General features: G+C 40.8%; 1 protein-coding gene across 1 annotated transcript in view; it reads left to right on the top strand.

Annotated features, from left to right (window-relative positions):
- Nucleotides 1-21,760, top strand: part of SLC44A1 (solute carrier family 44 member 1) — a 198,827-nt gene that overhangs the window by 176,379 nt on the left and 688 nt on the right. The gene's annotated exons all lie outside the window — the stretch shown is intronic.

Here is a 21,760-nt window from a genome sequence, read left to right as displayed (position 1 = left end):
AGGACCTTCCCTCATGGAAGAAGGATAAAGAATCCCTTTCTTTTGCCCTCCTCCCTCCTGCTTGGTCTTCAGCCATACCATGCATGTCTTTATCCATGTATCATGGTCTGGTGGAAAAGCATGGGATTTGGAATCTGATGGACTTGAGTTTGGATCTTGCCCACCCCATCACCTTGCCAAGTTCCTTAACTTCTCTTTCTTTACCTGGCAAAAGGAGCTAATAATACCTTCTCTTGAGGATTGAGTGAAAAATGTGATTACATCCTGAAACCAGTGCCCAACACACAGCAGGTTCTTAATAAATGCTGGTCCTTTCCATTCTTTTTCTATCTTCCCCTTCATATCAGTGAGCCATCAGAAGGCCAGGAAGCAGCCAGGCATGGTGGCTCACACCTGTAATCCCAGCTACTCAGGAGGCTGAGGCTGGAGGATCACTTGCAGTCAGGTATTTGAGACGAGCCTGGGCAACATAGCAAGACCTCATCCCTACCAAAAAAAAAAACACATTTTTTTTTAATTAGCCAGGTATGGTGGCATGTGCCTATAGTCCCAGCTACTCAGAGGAGTGAGGTGGGAGGTTTGCTTGAGCCCAGGAGTTTGAGGTTACATTGAACTATGATTGTACCACTGCAGTCCACTGTAGCCAACAGAATGAGACTCTGTCTCTAAAAATAATGATAATAGGCCGGGCGTGGTGGCTCACGCCTGTAATCCCAGCACTCTGGGAGGCCGAGGCAGACGGATCACCTGAGGTCAGGCGTTTGAGACCAGCCTGGCCATGGTGAAACACCGTCTCTACTAAAAATACAAAAAATTAGCTGGGTGTGGCAGTGCGTGCCTGTAATCCCAGCTACTCAGGAGGCTGAGGCAGGAGAACTGCTTGAACCCGGGAAGTGGAGGTTGCAGTGAGCCGAGATCGCGCCATTGCACTCCAGCCTGGGCAACAAGAACAAAACTCCGTCTCAAGAAAAAAAAAAAAAAAAAAAAAAAAAAGATAATTAGAAGTAAATAATTTTTAAAGAGCAGGAGGCTCACAGCCTTCAATTCAGACTGCAACAGTACTAACTGGCCATTAGATCATGCTGTTCAGTGTTGTCCTAGGGGGCTTACCTCTGGAACAGGTTAATTAAATAAAAGCACTCTTCTTAGCTTACAGGTTTTCTGTCTTGATGTCTTTGTAAAGATTTTGAGCTGTTTTGGGTATGGAGTCTGACAGTCATTAACTAGCCCCCACCCTTCCTGCTCTCTTGTTGTTCCAAGAGGACCCCAGTTCTGTCAATATTTGCTCACCACTAGACATGGACCACAACCCTGATGTGATCCCCAAAGCCAGGCTTTCCTGGCCTATGGGTTAAGCTGCCCCAATTGCACAGATAAGCAGCTTGTGCCTGACTGGCCTGCCCCCAAATCAGGAGAGAATCTCTTAGCCACTTGTGCTGAAATGTGACTTTCTTATTAACAGATATTGCCTAACAGACTGTGGTTTCTTGCTCATTGGCCAAGTCAACAGCCTAAAGGACCTTACTCTCAAAAATTTAGTCAAAAGTTAAACTTTGACTTAGAGGGACAACATTTTTGGGAACAGTCTTCATTGCACGTAGTTTGTTCTGTTTGTACTCATCTACTCTTAATATAATATCCTGGAAATGCCAAGATGTTGGCAGATTGTGACTGAACAAAATTTGGCAGTGAACTTGACAATCAAAGTAGAGCCAAGTGACAAAAGTTTGAAAAGACACAAAAGAAAAAGACTTACAAGCTGAAGAACCCCAGTGTTAGCATAGAGACATATGGTTATTAAAAAAAAATGCAAGTTTGCAAAGCTGTAGCACAGAACAGCAGTAATATAAATGCCTGCCCAAGTGTGGCTGCAAGACAAAGCTGGTGCCTGATATGGGGAGATAATGATGATTCGAAATATTACCCTGCTGTATTTGTACTTGAAAGATTTTAAAGTATGTTCAAAATAAATTTTATCTGTGTTTAATAAGCTCACAGGATAAGAAAGGGGATTGTGCCTTCATTGTAGTTTGACAAAGAGTATCTTTCAAGACATACACAAGACAGGAAAACCAGCCTTTGGAAAGACCATATGTTGCAATCTGAGAATTAGAAGGTTTGAGCACGTATACTCCAAGAAGCCTCTTATTTGCTTTGGAACTCCCAACTTACAGGTATAGCCAACCGTTAATTATTAATATAAATTAATTTAGTAATTTCTACCTTCTACCTAGTTCAGAAGTTCTCTTAGAAGGCAATGTATTTCTGGCTGGGCGCGGTGGCCCATGCCTGTAATCCTAGCACTTTGGGAGGCCTCAGTGGGTGGATCACCTGAGGTCAGGAGTTCGAGACTAGCCTGACCAATATGATGAAACCCCCGTCTCTACTAAAAATACAAAAATTAGCCGGGCATGGTGGTGTGCACCTGTAATCCAGCTACTCGGGAGGCTGAGACAGGAGAATCACTTGAACCTGGGAGTCAGAGGTGGCAGTGAACCGAGACTGCATCATTGCACTTCAGCCTGGGCAATAATAGTGAACCTCCAACTCAAAAAAAAAAAAAAAAAAAAAAAGAAGAAGAAGAAGGAGGCAATGTGTTTCCATGCTGCCTGCTCTGAGAGTTGGAGAGCAAAATCTGTTGCTTCCTAACCCCCATGCAGTGCTCCTCGCTCTATCTTCTGGAACAGCAGGTGCCTGTGCTGTTCAGCAGCCCTTCCAGCATTTGATTAGAGGAAGCATTTGATTGAAGTCTCTTTTGTCTGCCATTATTCAGAACAAATGCATAGTCTCCAAGCCCTCCCCATCCAGGATCCCCGACCCTGACCCTCGCAGAATGCGCCCTGTTGCCTTGCATCACCCCAGGGTTTTCTCAGGAGCAGAGGAAAGAGGCCAAATGTCCTATTTTACTTCTTGTTAGAGTCCTAGAAAGACCAAGGCAATGAAAACACTTGATTAAATAAAAGTCAGGATAATTGGTGATGACTTTTTTATTTACAAAATGTTGGCGTTCTATTGGGCATGGGAATTTAAAGTTACAAACACTCTTTCCTTTGTCTGGGAGACATGTGCATGGTGGAGTATAAGGGAGAATCACAAAGACTCTTTTCTTTCACTGAGAATCACGAATCCCTTTTTAATATATCTCTTTCTTTTCTTTCAAATGAAAAATGTGCCCAAAAGTTGAGCTGATTTTGAGCTGATTATGAGTCAGTGCCAAGCTTATCCAAAATGGATGGTCTAGGCCAGGTGCGGTGGCTCATGCCTGTAATCCCAGCACTTTGGGAGGCCAAGGCAGGTGCATCACCTGAGGTTGGGAGTTCAAGACCAGCCTGACCAACAGGAAGAAACCCCTTCTCTACTAAAAATACAAAATTAGCCGGGTGTGGTGACACATGCCTGTAATCATAGCTACTTGGGAGGCGGAGGCAGGAGAATCACTTGAACCCGGGAGGCAGAGGTTGCGGTGAGCTGAGTGCCGTTGCACTCCAGCCTGGGCAAGAAGAGTGAAACACCATCTCAAAAAAGAGAAAGGGTGGTCTAGATAGACGTGCTGTTGTGTTGCTTTGATGTCCTACTGAGTTAAGCACTGCAAGAGTCCATTCAGAATGACACAGATCTATAGAATAATTTTGATAAATAAAAACCATGCAGAAAATGTTGAATAAAGTAACAAATCTCCAGAGTTCCATAGGTTTAACCGTATCATATATTTTTAAAATAGGCAGGTGTTAAGCCTTTTAAAGTTATTTCACCTTAAAATTATTTATTTTCCTTACAAAACAATACCTCGAATTGGTTCCTCTGGTTTTCAAATATATGATCTGATAAATGAAATGCATTAACATTTTATGAATTAGATGTGCTGGAATGGCATACATTGCTCCTGGAATAGCCATCATTTACTGGACACTTTATCTCCTTTTGCCTAGTAAGCAAAAACCACTGTGCTAAGGGCTTTCTAGGCATTATCTTTAAATCCTTATAAGAATCATGAGACAGAGAGTCGTACCCATTTTAAAGTTGAAATCACAATAACTCAGAAACTTAAGTTATATTACTAGAGGTCAGAGAGCCTCTGGCAAGTTATTTAAGTAAGTGTTAGAGCCACAGTCATTAGCAGAGTTCTGAATTACAGGAGTTTATATAGTAATCCATATTCAGAGAACAGAGCAATAACGCTCATAATCCAGTCTTGCATTAGGTTCACAAGACTCCAGGAATCTCCTTTTAATTCCTTCAGCACACTGGTGCATTGTCAGTTTTTTTCAGTCTTGCATAGGCCTAACTTTTCCAGTAACTTCGGACCTCTGGTAGAAGTGACTACAGTACTGTGCATACTCAAGTGTTTCACTGAGTGCCACTTGACAGAGGTGACATTGTTAGGTTGGACTCTCCTACCTGAGTTATGATAATAAGGAAGTCCACCAACTTCCTTTTTTCCTCAAGGTCAGAATTACATCTAGCAACTTAGGTACTCAAGTCAAGTAGTTAGAAATTTCCTCTCAAATCAGCAGGGTGGAAGCTGGTTCTGTACTGCACAGAAAGGGGCCCTCATGATCTCATGATGCGGGACTCCTGCCCTGACCTTGGGTTCCCTGCTCCATTTGTTTTTTGTTTTTTTTTCTTTTTGAGACAGAGTCTTGCTCTGTAGCCAGGCTGGAATGAAGTGGCAGGATCTCGGCTCACTGCAACCTCCGCATCCCGGGTTCAACCAATTCTCCTGCCTCAGCCTCCTGAGTAGCTGGAACTACAGGCACGCGCCACCACACCCAGCTAACTTTTGCATTTTTAGTGGAGACGGGGTTTCACCATGTTGGCCAGGATGGTCTCGATCTCTTGAACTGTTGATCCGCCCCCTCAGCCTCCCAAAGTGTTAGGATTACAGGCGTGAGCCACCGTGCCCAGCCCCATCCATCTTTATCAGCTACCATGAGACAGATCCCTGGATAGGACAGACCTGCCTCATATGCTGGAGAATTGCTGTGATCATTTGGCTACTTAGAGGGCCAAATCTGCGTTGTAAAATGGTACCCTCTATAATTCCCTGGGGGCAAAGCCTACAGTGTCCTACTTCTGGTCTGCGTGAAGTTAAACATTTTTTCTTACAAACTTTCAGTGGCACCACCAACTTAAATAAAGAAGGAGTTTTACCTTGTCTGCTGTCCAGAACCAAACAAGTTTGTGGGTAGAATATCCAAGTCACTCATATTCAAAACTCTAGAGTTCTCCATCACACTTCCTTCTCCCTGATCATCTACTAACCCCTAACAAGGAGCAAAGTTAGATTTATGTCAGACCCTGTGTGGGACATAGTAGGTACTTATCGAATGAACAAAGGAAAAGTGGGAGGGAAGGAAAGAAGGAGGGAGACTTAGAACTTGAGTGTTTGAAATCTACTCTAATGTTAACAGTGTGAGGAAACAGCTCTTTTGAAAGTCATTTGGAAACGTGTATTAAAAATCTCAAGAATGGGCCAGGCGTGGTGGCTCATGCCTGTAATCTCAACACTTTGGGAGGCTGGGTGGGTGGATCACCTGAGGTCAGGAGGTTGAGACCAGCCTGGTCAACATGGCCCCGTCTCTACTAAAAATACAAAAATTAGCCGGGTATGGTGGCACTTGCCTGTAATCCCAGCTAGTCCAGGAGACTGAGGCAGGGAGAATCACTTAAACCCGGGAGGTGAAGGTTGCAGTGAGCCGAGATTGCCCCACTGCTCTCCAGCCTGGGCAACAGAGCGAGGCTCAGTCTCAAAAAATAAAATAAAATAAAATCTAAAGAATATGCACATTTTTACCCAGCAATTCTGTGTTTAGAAATTAAGGATATGTGAAAAGATTTTGCTGCAAATCAGACTATTGTTCCTTGTTATAACATATTGCAGCCAACCTAAATACCAAACAATAATCAGGTGAATGAATTATAATACATCTACACCCCTTCTTCCTCTAACCTTTCCTATCTCAGTAAATAATAACACTGGTAAACCAGTTGTTCAAGCTAGTAACCTAGAATCATTAAATTTCCCTTTCTTTCAACCTGTCATTTTGAGTCCTATTGTTTTCCAAAATATACAAGGAGCCATCTTATAGATGTATTAACTTAAGCAAGCAATAGGTGTCATCAAGCCTAAAAGCCAATCTATCAAGAAAATCTGAATGCTTTTAAGGGTTTACTCACCATGGATATAGAAGGAAACATTGTTCAAGTAACCAGGTAAGTGGGTGTTGATTCCAACATCATGGAAGAAGAAGTTAAATTAATTGAGAGCCATAGGGAAACATGGACAAGGAAAAATGAAAAATAATGATATAGGGCTGCATACATAAAACATATGTATAGTATTGTACTTTATGGATGATTTAAGAGATTTTTCAAAGTTAATTTTGATTAGATGCAATCAGTACAATCTTTAGATCCTCAACACCAGGCCCCCTGCTCTTGCCCTCCTCTCTCTGGTCCCCTTCCATGAGGCAAGGAGTCCACCATGGGACTAAGGGGACATGCCCACCCCAAGCCCAATACCACTCTCCAGAAACCCAGGACCCTAGAACTCCCTCCCAAGACAAGGCCTGTATGAGTTTCTTCTCCAGGTACTTCTTCCTAAGGATGGATACTGGCTGTGATTGTAGCAGGGGATGTGGCTGGAGCTTGTCCTTGTGGGCTCAGGTGTCCACACGTAAGCATGAGCAGCGTCTCCTAGTGTGGGCTGGGACGAGGAGTGGGAAGAGAATGGGAGCAGAGTCTTCCATTTGTCCTCTTGCCTCAGACCTCACTAATGTTAGTAGTCATCCTGAATGCAATGTTTACTGCTGCCTAGTCATACTAACTAACTCTCTTGGTCTCATATAGGATATGACTCCATTTGATCTCAACTTCAACTACTATAACTACAAAGGTGATAAACAATTCGTATTTTAAAAGATAAGCAAAAATAAGAAAATTGTTCAGGTGCAGTGGTTCACGCCTGTAATCCCAGCACTTTGGGAGGATGAGGTGGGTGGATCACTTGAGGTCAGGAGTTCAAGACCAGCCTGGCCAACAAGGTGAAACCCTGTCTCTACCAAAAATACAAAAATTAGCCAGGCGTGGTGGCGTGCACCTGTAGTCTCAGATACTTGAGAGGCTGAGGCAGGAGAATTGCTTGAACCCAAGAGGCAGAGGTTGCAGTGAGCCGAGATCACACCGTTGCACTCCTGCCTGGGCAACAGAGTAAGACTCCATCTCAAAAAGAAAAGAAAAGAAAAGAAAATTAACTACACTCACATTTTGTTAACTTAGATAACCACGATAACACCTTGCAGATTTTTAAACACATATATTTGTAATATAGGTAAATATGTATGTAGTATATATTCACATTTTAAAAACAAAAGCTGGATTATATTACTATAAAACCTACTTTTTTCACTTAAAGTTATATCATGTACAACATTCCATGTCAGTAATACCCATTTAACATACTATTTTTGTTGACTAAATGACATTCCATTATATAGATTACTTAATGCATACATAGTATTGTGCTACAAAGTACTAAGCTCTGACATATACATTGTTGAACATGGTGCATCTAGTTTGAAGGGGGAAGCAGGTATTAACCAAACAGGAAAAAATACCTGAGCGTAATTTGTGATGAAATGCCATGAAGGAAGAGAACAGAATACTATGAGAGAAAATCATAGAGGTACATAATGTAGTTGCAGAAAGATCTGTCTGAGGGAAACAAGTTTGGTCTTGAAGGATGACAAATTTGGCATGTAAAAAGCTGAGGAAGAACATTCTAGGCAGAGAGAACTGTATATTTGGGGCTGGGTGTAGTGGCTCACGCCTGTAATCTCAGCACTTTGGGAGGCTGAGGTGGGCAGATCACCTGAGTTCAGGAGTTCAAGACCAATCTGGCCAACATGGTGAAACCCCGTCTCTACTAAAAATACAAAAATTAGCCGGGCGTGATGGCGGGTGCCTGTAATCCCAGCTACTTGGGAGGCTGAGGCAAGAGAATCGCTTGAACCCAGGAGGCAGAGGTTGCAGTGAGCCGAGATCGCGTCACTACACTCAAGCCTGGGCGACAGAGCGAGACTGTCAAAAAACAAAAAACAAAACAAACAAACAAAAAACTGTATATTTGAGAGCCTTAGGCAGAAAATTTCTTACTGGAAAGATGGTCATGGGGACTCGTGCTCAGCGAGGCTGGGACAAATGAGGCTGGAGGCCTTCCATGCCATGTAAGGTGTTTTGCATTTTCAATCTGTGTAAGTAACATGATCTGATTTATATTTTAGAAAGCTTACTCTGCCTGTTCTGTGTAGGAGAATGGGTTGAGGCTCTGATTTTAAGATGAAAGACTAGTTAGACGAGTATTACAGTAGTCCAAAGGAGATGATGGGGACATATAGGAGAATATTTGTGTAATTTGGCCTTTCTATATAAACCATTTAATACTTCAAAACAAAATCTCAAATTTTCTGGGCTATGTAATGCATCACTAATTCCACTAGATGGCAACGGCATAGTTATTAAGCAACACTGGAGAATTTCCTGGGGTTACTCAGTGCACCGCATTATTTCTAAGGTTATATTTTTTCGGTGTTTGATCTTTGACTTACATTGACATTTACATTCCCTTTAAGTTCCAAGAATGTAATATATTTTTACAGTTCTTGTTTTAAAATTATAATTTCAATAACTCCCTTGACTGGGAGAATGTGAAGATCTCTGCCAACACGTTTTTGGTTCCCCCACTATTTCTTTGCATCTACTTAAAAAAATAACAATAATAAAATAATATCAATTGCTATTTCTTGAGCACCTTTTATGAGTGAGTTATCATGCTGAGTATTTGTATACTTTGCCTCATATACTAATGCAGAGTAGATGTATTTCTTCTCATTTATAGACAAGAAAACAGAGACTAGGGAAGATTGGTAATTTGCCCAGAGTCACAATTATTATCTGCCAGAACCTTAATTCAAGCCCAGTCACTATAAACAAATTATTAAGTGGATAAATTGGTAAATAAGCAAATAAATGAGTAAATTAACAAGGTGATTATGCCTAGATGAATTGAATAAATTGTTTGGTCATTATAGATAGTAAAATATTAGTTACAACCAAGCTAAAAATATAACCCAAAATATGCAAGCATGACAAAATAATATTCTCATAACACAAAGGTAAAGATAAGATACATATTAAATAATTTCTATCTTCTCTTTTTCCCTTTTCTTTCTTTCTTTTTTTTTTTTTTTCTTTGAGACCAAATGTTCCTTTGTCGCCCAGGCTGGAGTACAGTGGCGTGATCCCGGCTCCCTGCAACCTCTACCTCCCAGGCTCAAGCAATTCTCCTATCTCAGCCCCCTGAGTAGCTGGGACTACAGGCCCACTGCACCTGGCTAATTTTTTGTATTTCTAGTAGAGACAGTGTTTCACCATGCTAGCCAGGCTAGTCTTGGAACTCCTGAGCTCAAGCGATCTGCTCTCCTCCGCCTCCCAAAAGTGTTGAGATTAAAGGTGTGAGCCACTGCGCCTGGCCTGTCTTCTCTTTCCCTTAACATATTAGAATTTCCCAATGATATTAAAACTTCCTTGAGAGCAGGACCAACTGAATTATAATATTCTTTCATTTGAACATACTATATTCTATTCAATAATTCTCCTATAAATGAATTTAGCAATTTCCTCTCAAAATTAAGGGATTATTAATAATGCTATAATGATCATCTTTGTATAGAAATTTTGTATCTCTGCCCATTTTGTTAAGGATGCTGTCCTAGAACTTAAATATTTATTGGACAACAAGAAATTAACTTTTGAAACACTCTTGTTTATGTTTTTTTAACCTGATGAGTAAAGTAACACATTTTCCTTTAAAAATATGTAGCAAATATTCCCAGAAAAGAAAAACTATGCTACATCCCCCTAATCAGAATAATGACTTTTATGATTTTTGTATATTTATTTCCTGCTATATATATATTTATATATCTGTAATAATTATCTATATATACACCCATTTTCACAGTTACAATAAAATATATACACATAGGAACTTTCATATCTTGCCCTTGCCATTTAACATTATGTACGGTTATATATAGATATTTTATATTTTTTATAGATTTAGCTATAGATATCTGACCACACATATATAATACACATGTTCTATATCATTAAATATTGTTCAGAAACATGATGTCTTTAAAATTTTTTTTTTATAGAGACAGAGGTCTCACTATGTTGCTCAGGCTGGTCTCGAACTCCTGGACTCAAGCGACTCTCCTGCCTCAGCCTCCCAAAGTGCTGGGATTACAGGGGTGAGCCACTGTACCCAGTCTCAGAAATATGATTTTTAATAGTGGAAGTATATCCCCTTTTACTAAACTTTTATTTATAATCTTTTTATTATAGAGATATCTTTGCACTCTGCTAATTCTTTCCTTTAGATAGACTTCTGGAAAGGATATTACTACATCAAGAGGTGAAGGTACTCTATGAATGTTGGTGCATATTGCCAAATTGCCCTCCAGAAAGGCTCCACCAATCCTTTGCTCTAAAGCCTATGAACATCACCATTTTCCACATCTGGCGGATACTCATATCATCATTCTCATCACCTTTAACAATATTAATGGCAAAAGATGACAGTCCCTTGTTATTTTACTTTGTATTTTTTCTTAGTGAACTGAATATTTTATAGTAATTTATTAGCCCTTTATATTTTCTCTTCCGTAAATTCTCTATTCATGTCCTTTGCCATTTTGTTATTGAGATGTCACCAATTTTCCTACTGTTCAATAAAAGATTTTTATGTATTAGGGATACTAGCACTTTTTCCAGTCATATTAGTAGCAAATCTTTCTCCTTCTTTGTAGTTTGTCTTTTAATTGTGTTAGTGATACTTTTACCTATAATCTCTGTGATTTAAATTTTCGATAATTTCCTTAAGCCCCCAAATCAGTAAAATAGTTACCTATATTTTCTATTTTTAAAATATTATTTTCTTTTATAAATTAAGGTACAATTTATATTCTATTTTTAATGGTTTTCTTTTACTTTTCATATTTAGTAATAGCTAGAAATAATTCTATTATATAATACGGAGTAAGGCCCATTTGTTATGTAATTTATTCCTTCCCCCATTGACTTGTGTGGATATTTTGTCATATGGAGTAGATCTATGATATTCTCAGAAGTATAGTTGTTCAGAGGTTAGACTCTGTGATCAACCACATCTGGGTTCAGATCCTAGCTCTGCCATCTTTTTGGTCTTGTGCAAGTTACTTAGCCTATCTAATTCTCAGTTTTCCCATCTGTAAAAGACAGATTGTTGGGAGGATTCCATTATCCTGAGCATGCAGAATAGTCAGCATGGGCTGTGCTACCTAGGAAACATTCAGTACAGTATGCATTCACTACTAGAATTATGACTATGATATCGATGAAGTTATTCATAGGTTTTTGTTTTGTTTTGTTTTGTTTGAGATGGAGTGTCACTCTGTCGCCAGGCTGGAGTGCGGTAGCGCGATCTCGGCTCACTGCAACCTCCACCTCCCGGGTTCAAATGATTCTCCTACCTCACCCTCTAGAGTAGCTGGGACTACAGGCACACGTCACCACACCTGGCTAATTTTTGTATTTTTAGTAGAGACAGGGTTTCACCATGTTGGCCAGGATGGTCTCGATCTCCTGACCTTGTGATCCGCCTGCCTCAGCCTCGCAAAATGCTGGGATTACAGGTGTGAGCCACCACGCCCGGCCGGTTATTCATAACTTTAATAAATTCTGATATTCTTGAATGGTGCAGGAATACTCACTTCAAACTTTTAATGAATTACTGGGCATATGGTCAAAAAATACAACAAAGCCACATTCACATCTCTACAATGGCTGTTTGCTTGTCTCACTCACAGGTAAGTGATACACTTCTACATCCACAGGGCACACAATGTGTATCTTGCCTTAAAATGAAGAACTGCAAGGATATAAAACCAGATTATCTCAAAGGTTAGAGTGATTTAGGAGTACAGCTTTTCTGTATTACTTTAATCTTTTTCGTTTGTTTTGTTTTTGTTTTGAGACAAGGTCTGGCTCTGTCGTCCAGGCTGGAGTGCAGTGGCACGATCACAGCTCACTGCAACCTCCACCTTCTGGGCTCAAGCCATCCTGCCACCTCAGCCTCCCAAGTAGCTGGGACTATAAGTGTGCGCCACCATGCTTGGCTAATTTTTGAATTTTCTGTAGAGACAAGGCTTTGCCATGTTGTACAGGCTGGTCTCAAACTCCTGGGCTCAAGTGATCCTCCCGCCTCGGCCTCTCAAAGTGCTGGGATTATAGGCATGCACCACAGCACCTGGCCCTTCTGTATTACTTTAATTTTTGACAATAATTATGCATACTGAGGGGAAAACAATAAAGATGTGCCCTTGGAAAAAGTGCTTCCCTCAATGAAGTTACAGATTAATCATCATCCAAGATTTGGAATTTACTGCAAATAGTAAAAACATTAACACTTAAATCTTCAAATACAGAGAAGACTTTTAGGAACCATTTCAAGGTGTGCAGAAATTTGTATGATCTCAATTTTATTTAAATCTTCTTTCATCTTTCTTTATGCATCTGTATACCTTAATTACAGGTTGTAAAATTACAAGTATAATTTTTTTTTTGAGACAGGGTCTCATTTTGTTGCTCAGGCTGGAGTGCAGTGGCACAATTACAGCTCACCACAACTTTGACCCTTCCAGGCTCAAGTGATCCTCCTGCCTCAGCCCCCCGAGTAGCTGGGACTATAGGCATGTGCTGCCAATGCCTGGCTAATTTTTAAATTTTTTGTAGAGACATGGTCCCTCTATGTCTCCAACTCTGTGGCTCAAGCAATCCTCTTCCCTTGGCTTCACTGTGCCTGAATTACAGACATGAGCCACCATGCCTGGCCTAATTATAGTTCTTATCATGTGGAGCTCAATCATCTATTACTAAATTATTTCATAGTTATTTTCTTTCTCTTTTTTTAAAAATGAAGATATCATTAACATATCATAAAACTGACCATTTTAAACTGTTTACTTCATGGTTTTTGGCATATGCACAAAGCTGTGCAACCATGACCACCATCTAACTCTAGGACATTTCATTGCCCCAAAGAGAAACCCATGCCTTTTAGCAGTCAGTGCCTATTCCCCTCACCCAGCTCCTGGAAACCACTATTCTACTTCATTTTGCTGTGGATTTGCCTATTTGGGATTCATGTAAAAGAAATTATACAATATGTAGAATTTTTTTGTCAGCTTCTTTCACTTAGCATGTTTTCAAGTTTCAATCATGTTGTAGCATATACCAGTATTTCATCCCTTTTTATGTCTGAATAATGTTCTGATGTGTTACATATTATATTTTGTTCATTCATTCATCAGTTGATGGATACTTAGGTTGGATTTGCACCTTTTTGCTACTCTGAATAATGCTGCTATGAACATTCGTGTACAAGTTTTTGTGTGGACATACGTTTTCAATTCTTTTGGGTATATACCTAGAAGTGGAATTCCTAGGTCATATGGTAATCCTGTATTTAACTTTTTGAGGAATACCATGTTGATTTACACAGCAGCTGCCCCATTTTGCATTCCCACCAGCAGTGTATGAGGGTTCCAGTCTTTCTACATCCTCGACAAGTGTAAGTTTCCATCTTTTTGATTATAGACATCCAGTGAGTGTGAAGTTGTATCTCAGTGTGGTTTGTTTTGCATTTTCCTTATGATTAATGATGTTAAACACCTTTTCATATATTCATTGGCTATTTATATATGTTCTTTGGAGAAATGTCTATTCAAGTCCTTTGCCCATTTAAAAAATTGGATTGTCTTTTTGTTGTTGGGTATGAGTTCTTTATATATTCTAGATATATACTAGTCCCTTCTCAGATATGTGATTTACAGTTATGTTCTCTTACCCATGAGTTATTTTTTTACTTCCTTGTAGTATTCCTTGAAGTGAAAAGTTTTAAATTTTGATGAAGTCAAATTATCTGTCTTTTCCTTGGTTGCCTGTTCTTTTGTTGTCATGACTCAGAAATCATTGTTTAATCCAAGGTCATAAATATTTAGCCTTAAGTTTATCTTCTGAGAGTTGTATAGTTTTAGCTCATACATGTAGGTCATTGATCTATTTTGAATTAAGTATATATATGTCATATACGGAGTATATGTAGGTGTATATGTGTGACATATCTGTAGATGTCCAACTTTCTTCTTTTGCATGTGGATATCCAGTTGTCCCATCACCCTTTGTTGAACAACTATTTTCTTCAAATGAATGGTCTTGATACCTTGTCAATGTCCAAATCAATTGACTACAGATATGTAGGTTTATTTCTAGATTTGCAATTCTATTCCATTGGTCTGTAGGTCTTGGTTGAGCTCTTGATAAATACCGGCTTGAGATGAGTATATTTCATTCTCTAACAAGGGCCTGGAGTATAGCTGAACACTGACTGGTCCATGCTGCTTACCTGTCAGCTGGCATGAGTAAGAGATTGACAGCCTCCTCTGAGACATGAGGATCATAAGAGGGGCATGCACCTGAAAACAGTTTGTACCTCTGATCAGCTCCCAGAGTCTCCATAGAGACAAAGAGACAAATAAGTTCCAAATTCCTGTCCATGTAGCTTGGCTAAAATAATTTGAAGCCTAGTACTTTTTTTTTTTTTTTTTTTTTTTTGAGACGGAGTCTCGCTCTGTCACCCAGGCTGGAGTGCAGTGGCCGATCTCGGCTCACTGCAAGCTCCACCTCCCGGGTTCACGCCATTCTCCTGCCTCAGCCTCCTGAGTAGCTGGGACTACAGGCACCCACCACCAGGCCCGGCTAATTTTTTGTATTTTTGGTAGAGACAGGGTTTCACTGTGTTAGACAGGATGGTCTCGATCTCCTGACCTTGTGATCCGCCCACCTCGGCCTCCCAAAGTGCTGGGATTACAGGCGTGAGCCACCGCGCCCAGCCTTGAAGTCTAGTGATTTTTAGGCAGTTATAACTCATACACCCATTTCAGCACCCTCAAATTCACCTGATAAATATTTATAGAGTCCCTGTTCTGTGCTGTGTGCAACAAAGCAGCTTTAATTTGAGGAATTTTATTTCCTGGCATTCTTCCAACAAACTACTTACAGCAAAGTTGCCAAAGACAGTAAGCTGATTATATGAAGGTATCATTATTTATTTATTTATTGAGACAGGATCTCACTCTGTCGCCCAGGCTGTAGTGCAGTGGCGTAATCTTGGCTCACTGCAACCTCTGCTTTCTGGGTTCAAGCAATTCTTGTGCCTCAGCTTCCCGAGTAACTGGGATTACGGGCATGCACCACCACTCCCAGCTAATTTTTTTTTATTTTTAGTAGAGATGGAGTTTCACCATTTTGGCCAGGCTGGTCTCGAACTCCTGACCTTAAGTGATGCGCCCACCTCAGGCTCTCAAAGTGTTGGGATTACAGGGGTGAGCCACTGCACCCAGCCTGAAGTTATCATTGTTATAGGCCAAAAACAGTTGAATGGTGGCTCTTATTTTTGAAAAGTTGATTTATAGTCCTTCTCTTTGTCAATAATTAGCCAGCGGGCCAACTGTCTCTTCAAGCCACTCCTTGTTAAAGGTAATACAACCTTATCATTTGTGTATAACAGAATGTTTAGTCTTTCTGTTTTGCTTTGTTGAAGATAGGAGTGGCGAGATATCTGTAGGATTGCATTAAATTTATCCAAAATGATATTAGGTTAACATGCAAGTTGTAAAGAAGGGAAGCAGAGACAATTATTCCCTGGGCCTGGAAGCTTCATCCTTCTGCCTTTAGGGACCAAAGCTTTGTTACCATATGGTCTGCCATAACAATCCAAGACTGATCCCTTTCTTCCTGTTTACTGGTGCCAGTGATCCTAGAATAGCAAGGTATAGTTTGTGTCTGGTAATGTTTAATCTTGATGACAGCTGGCACAAGAAACATAACCCTGAACCTTGGAACGAAGATGGTTTTCTGCTCGGTGCAAGTTCTATTGCAGCATATTATAGCAAGCTCAGAAAGAGAGCCAGACTTCTAAATTACATTATTCCTTTTTAAGTTGCTAAAATTGAGGCTGAGGCAGGAGAGTTGTTTGAGGCTTCCATTTGACACTGTAAAAATTAAGAACTTCAGTTCATCAAAAGACACCATTAAAAGAGAAAAGGCAAGCCACAGACTAGAAAAGGATATTTGCAAAGCACATATTTGGTAAAGGACTCCAAACTAAAATTTATAAAAATTTTACAAATCGCCAGATGCGGTGGCTTACTCCTGTAATCCTAGCACTTTGGGAGGCCGAGGAGGGGGGTGGATCACCTGAGGTCAGGAGTTCAAGACCAGCCAGGCCAACATGGCGAAACCCTGTCTCTACTAAAAATATAAAAATTAGCCGGGTGTGGTAGTGCCCACCTATAATCCCAGCTACTTGGGAGGCTGAGGAAAGAGAATTGCTTGAACCCAGGAGGTGGAGGTTGCAGTGAGTGGAGATCGCACCACTGCATTCCAGCCTGCGCAATGGGAGCGAGACTCCATCTCAAACGAACGAACAAACAAACAAACAAAAACTTTTGCAAATCAGTAAGAAAAAGGCAACCCAAATGGATGAAAGATTTAAATGGGTACCCCACAAAAGGGGATAGCCAAGAGGATAGAGCATATGAAATGAGGATTAACATCTTCAGACACCATCCCCTAGTCTGTGCAGTCAGGCAACTGCCTTTTCTCATCCTCAGCAGACAGAGAGGTATTCTCTGAAGAGGTTAAGACAGAACTTAAGGGAGGAGCATCCAAAACAGAGGTATCATATTAAGTCAGGGGGATTAAGACACCGCCCCCGCTACCCGCCGCCCTCTGCCCCCGCACCGCCACCCCCTCCTTCACCATTCTCTACCCCTCCCCCCCCCCCGCTTGACCCAGTTCCTAGAATTCTGACAACCAGGCCTTCACCCACCAAGCAGGAAACTGAAAAATTATTCTCCAGGGAATCTAACCAGCCCAAAGGAAAATGCCTAAAGATGCTCACACGGGGTTCTCTAGCTAGAAAGTCCAATCAAGTTGTTATACAGTGAAGCATTTCAATGACAAGATCTACCTGCGAATAAAAACTTCCGATTAGTTTTAGTGCTGCTTTCTTAAATAAGAATTACCAGACCCTTGGGGCAAGTCTCTACCGTGAAAGACAGAGATCAAAACAAAGAGAAAGCCAACAACAAAGCAACTTAGAGGAAACAGACTATAAGGTAGAAGAAAACTGTGAATGACTAAACTCAGATAATAGAAAGGATTGTAATAAAAAAAAACTAGTTTGGTATTTAGGCTGTGCGGTGGCTCATGCCTCTAATCCCAGCACTTTGGGAGGCCAAGGCGGATGAATCATTTGAGTTCAGGAGTTCAAGACCAGTTTAGCCGATCTGGTGAAACCCCGTCTCTGTTAAATAAATACAAAAATTAGCTGGGCATGGTCATGAGTGCCTGTAATCCAAGCTACTTGGGAGGCTGAGGGAGGAGAATTATTTGAACCCCTGGAGACAGAGATTGCAGTGAGCCGAGATTGCACCACTGCACTCCAGCCTGGGCGACAGAGCGAGACTCCGTCTCAAAAAAAAAAAAAAAAAAAAAAAAAAAAAAAAGAAATAAAATAGTTTGCTATTTAAAAGAGGAACGTTCAGAGAACAAAAATATTTAAAATAGAAAAAAGTGTAAAACTCATAGAAGGGTTGAAAGATGAATTTGAGGAAGTCTCTTAGAAAGTAGGGCAAAAATAAGATGGAAAAGATAAAAGTAGAGATTCATTCCAGGGGATTCAATATCCATATAATAATTCCTTTATACCATACATATATAGAAGGAAAACTTGTTTGGACCAGTTAATTAGATGTAGTCTTGGACCTGAAGTTGGAGAAGGGTGTTCTGGGCTCCCAAGGGATCTGACACAAAGAGAAGTTTCAGGAAGCTTTGAATTGAATCTTCTAGTCACTCACTGGGATGAGCTAGATTATGCTGTGAATTTTCATGTTCAAGGGTAGTAGGAAAGATACAGCATTCAAGTGTAATGAAATCACATTTATTAGACTGTATACTTTAGTCTTAAGGGTTACATTTAGCTTTTTAAACAATATTTTAAAATTTAATGCACTCCAGCCTGGGCGACAGAGTGAGACTCCATCTCAAAAAAAAAAAAAAAATTTAAAAATAGGAAGAGATTCAGGCACAATGCTCATGCCTATAATCCCAGCACTTTGGGATGCCGAGGCAGGTGGATTGCTTGAGCCCAGGAGTTTAAGACCAGCCTGGGCAACATGGTGAAATCCCATCTCTACAAAAAAGTACAAAAAAAGTAACCAGGTGTGGTGGCATGGGCCTGTAGCCCCAGCTACTCAGAAGGATGAGGTGGGAGGATTGATTGAGCCCGGGAGGTCGAGGCTGCAATGAGCTGTTATGGTGCAACTGCACTGCAGCCTAGGTGACAAAGCAGGACTCTGTTTCAAAAAACAAAACAATTGGGAGGCCGAGGCAGGCAGATCATGAGGTCAGGAGATCGAGACCATCCTGGCTAACACGGTGAAAACCCATCTCTACTAAAAATACAAAAAAATTAGCCAGACATGGTGGTGGGCGCCTGTAGTCCCAGCTACTCAGGAGGCTGAGGCAGGAGAATGGCATGAACCTGGGAGGCGGAGCTTGCAGTGAGCTGAGATTGCGCCACTGCACTCCAGCCTGGGCAACAGAGTGAGACTCCGTCTCAAAAAAAAAAAAAAAAAGATAAAGAAAAGGAGGAAAGCTGAATATAATACAGTCTCCTGGATAGGATTGTGGAACTGAAAAGGACATCAGAGAAAATTAATGAAATCTGAATAAAGTATGTGTTATGCATGTGCCTAATTGAAGAGACTACCCAAACAGGCTGAGTGTGAGCAACAACGCTGTTGCAACAAGGCTGGGTGCAAGTGGGCTGAGTCCAAGAAAGGAGTCAGCGAAGGGTGGTGGGAGTGGAACTGGTTTTATAGGTTTGGGGTAGGTAGTGGAAAGTTACAGTTAGGGGCAGCTTTTTCGGGCAGGGGAAGAATGTCACAAGGTGCATAGTCATGAGGTGGGGGGAGGTCACAGGCATGATACCACAAGGTCGATTGATGAGTTAGGGTAGGGCAGGAACGTATCACAATGGTGGAATGCTGCAAGGTCGGTTAATCAGTTAAGGCAGGAACTAGCTGTTTCTTCTTCTTTAGTGGTTCTCCTGTTGCTCCAGGCTTTGTGACTCCAGGAGGCCTGTATGTGTGAGTCACAGGGGTCACAATGACTCGGCCACCATGTAGCCTGTTCAGAGGACCTTGCAGTATGGAGTTTAGCTAATAGCCGTGTCCAGTGTTGGTTCACTAGTTGTGACAAATGTATCATAGTAATGTAAGATGTTAGCAATAGGGAAAACTAGACCTGAGGTAGATGGGAGCTCTATGTTATCTTTGCAACTTTTCTGTAAACCTAAAACTATTCTAAAATTAAAAAGTTTAGGCCGGACGCGGTGGCTCAAGCCTGTAATCCCAGCACTTTGGGAGGCCGAGACAGGCGGATCACGAGGTCAGGAGATCGAGACCATCCTGGCTAACACGGTGAAACCCCGTCTCTACTAAAAATACAAAAAATTAGCCGGGCGTGGTGGCGGGCACCTGTAGTCCCAGCTGCTCAGAGGCTGAGGCGGGAGAATGGCATGAACCCGGGAGGCGGAGCTTGCAGTGAGCCGAGGTCGCGCCACTGCACTCCAGCCTGGGTGACACAGCGAGACTCCATCTCAAAAAAAAATAAATAAATAAAAAGTTTATTTGGTTGGGTGTGGTGGCTCACACCAGTCCATCTCAACACTTTGGGAGGCCCAGGCCGGTGGATCACCTGAGGTCAGGAATTCGTGACCAGCCTGGCCAATATGGCGAAACCCCGTCTCTACTAAAAATACAAAAATTGACCAGGTGTGGTGTTAGGCGCCTGTAATCCCAGCTACCCAGGAGGCTGAGGCAGGAGAATCGCTGGAACCCAGGGGGGCAGAGGCTGTAGTGAGCCGAGATTGTGCCACTGCACTCCAGCCTGGGTGACAAAGCAAGACTCTGTCTCAAAAAAAAAAAAAAAAAAAAAAAAAGTTTATTTAAATAGAAAAATAGGAGGAAAGAACTTTTATCTTAACATCAGACAAATCACAGCTTTGGCATAAGCCTAGTGACTACACCACATGACCATAACCAAGCAACCATCAGTCAGATGTCAGTCTAATCTTAGGTCCTGTTATTTTCAGTAAAGGGGAAAAAATCATGAAAGTTGAAACTGCAAGTCAAAGTATATAAAATCATAAAATGGAATAGCATGTGGCATGGAGCTCCTATAGTCCCAGCTACCGAGGAGGCTGAAGTGGGAGGATTGATTGAGCTCAGGAGTTTGAGGTTACAGTGAGCTGTGATCATGCCACTGCACTCCAGTCTGGGTGACAGCACAAGACCTTGTCTCATATAAATAAAATTAAATAAATAAATAAATAAATAAATAAATAAATAAATAAATAAATAAAATGAAACTGGCAAGACAGCTAAGTTTAGATGAGGTGTTGTGGAAAACAGGAAGCCATTGCTAATTTCTTGAGTGAGGAACTAATGTGGTGAAAGCAACAATTTAGGGATTTATTCTATCGGCAGCCTGCCAAATGGATTGAAGTTGAGAAAAATCTGAGGCAGGGGGATCAGCAATAACTGGCATGTACTAAAATCTCAAGACTAAAATCCTAAAATGAAACTTTTGGTAAGGGTTTCAAGCAACGTTGTTCTTAGTGCTACATGTGACCTGTTTTAACCACCTGGAGACAAGCAGAGCCTCTTGTGGAGACGGATGTAGATCTTCACCTGACTTCATTAGATATCTGAATCATAGAACTGTTTCATATCCCCTTCTTGCAAGTCCAAGTTCTCCTGGCATCTTGTAGTTAGGACTGTATCTTGTTACTTCTCCTTGTCCTGGAGTGGCTCTGGGCTTGTTTGATAACCAAACTGAGCCTACCCTTATTTTTAATTTTTAACCCATCCTAATGGGGCTTTTTTATTTGGAAATGATTTCAAACTTAGAGAAAAGCTGCAAGAATAAGAATGGTACATAAAACACCATGTTACATATTGTTACACCTTTGTTAAACATGTGTTTTATCCCATATGATCATCCATTCTCTCTATATATCTATCTAGATCTCGATATCTATCTATAGATATATCTCTCTCTATGTATAGATAGATATCTAGATATATCTAGCTATTAAGATCTAGATAGATAGTTGTCTGGATAAGTATCTAGATTGATATAGATAAATACAGAGAATAGTAGGTCCATACTCTTTCTCTCTCTCTCTCTCTATATATACACACACATATATATACACACACATATCTGTTAGGTATATAGTATATACTTAATACTTTTGGATCATTTGAGAATAATGTGCACACGTCATTGCCTTTTAGTCCTAAATACTTCAGTGTATATTTCCTAGCAATAAGATCCATTTAAAGAACCACATTATAATTCTTATCGTCAGTTAATTTACTTAGTCACTATTTCTTGAATTGAACCAAACTATGAGAACACCCATTATCCTGGTCTGACCTGACCCACTGCTGACTGAATTACAGGAGTGAAAAATTCAAAGTTTCATTTGCATTTCAGGTTTTGGTCTTTGAGAGTACCATAGAAT

This window comes from Rhinopithecus roxellana, chromosome 16 (assembly GCF_007565055.1).
Source record: "Rhinopithecus roxellana isolate Shanxi Qingling chromosome 16, ASM756505v1, whole genome shotgun sequence".
Taxonomy (NCBI): Eukaryota; Metazoa; Chordata; class Mammalia; order Primates; family Cercopithecidae; genus Rhinopithecus; species Rhinopithecus roxellana.
This window is presented reverse-complemented; position numbering and strand designations above follow the sequence as displayed.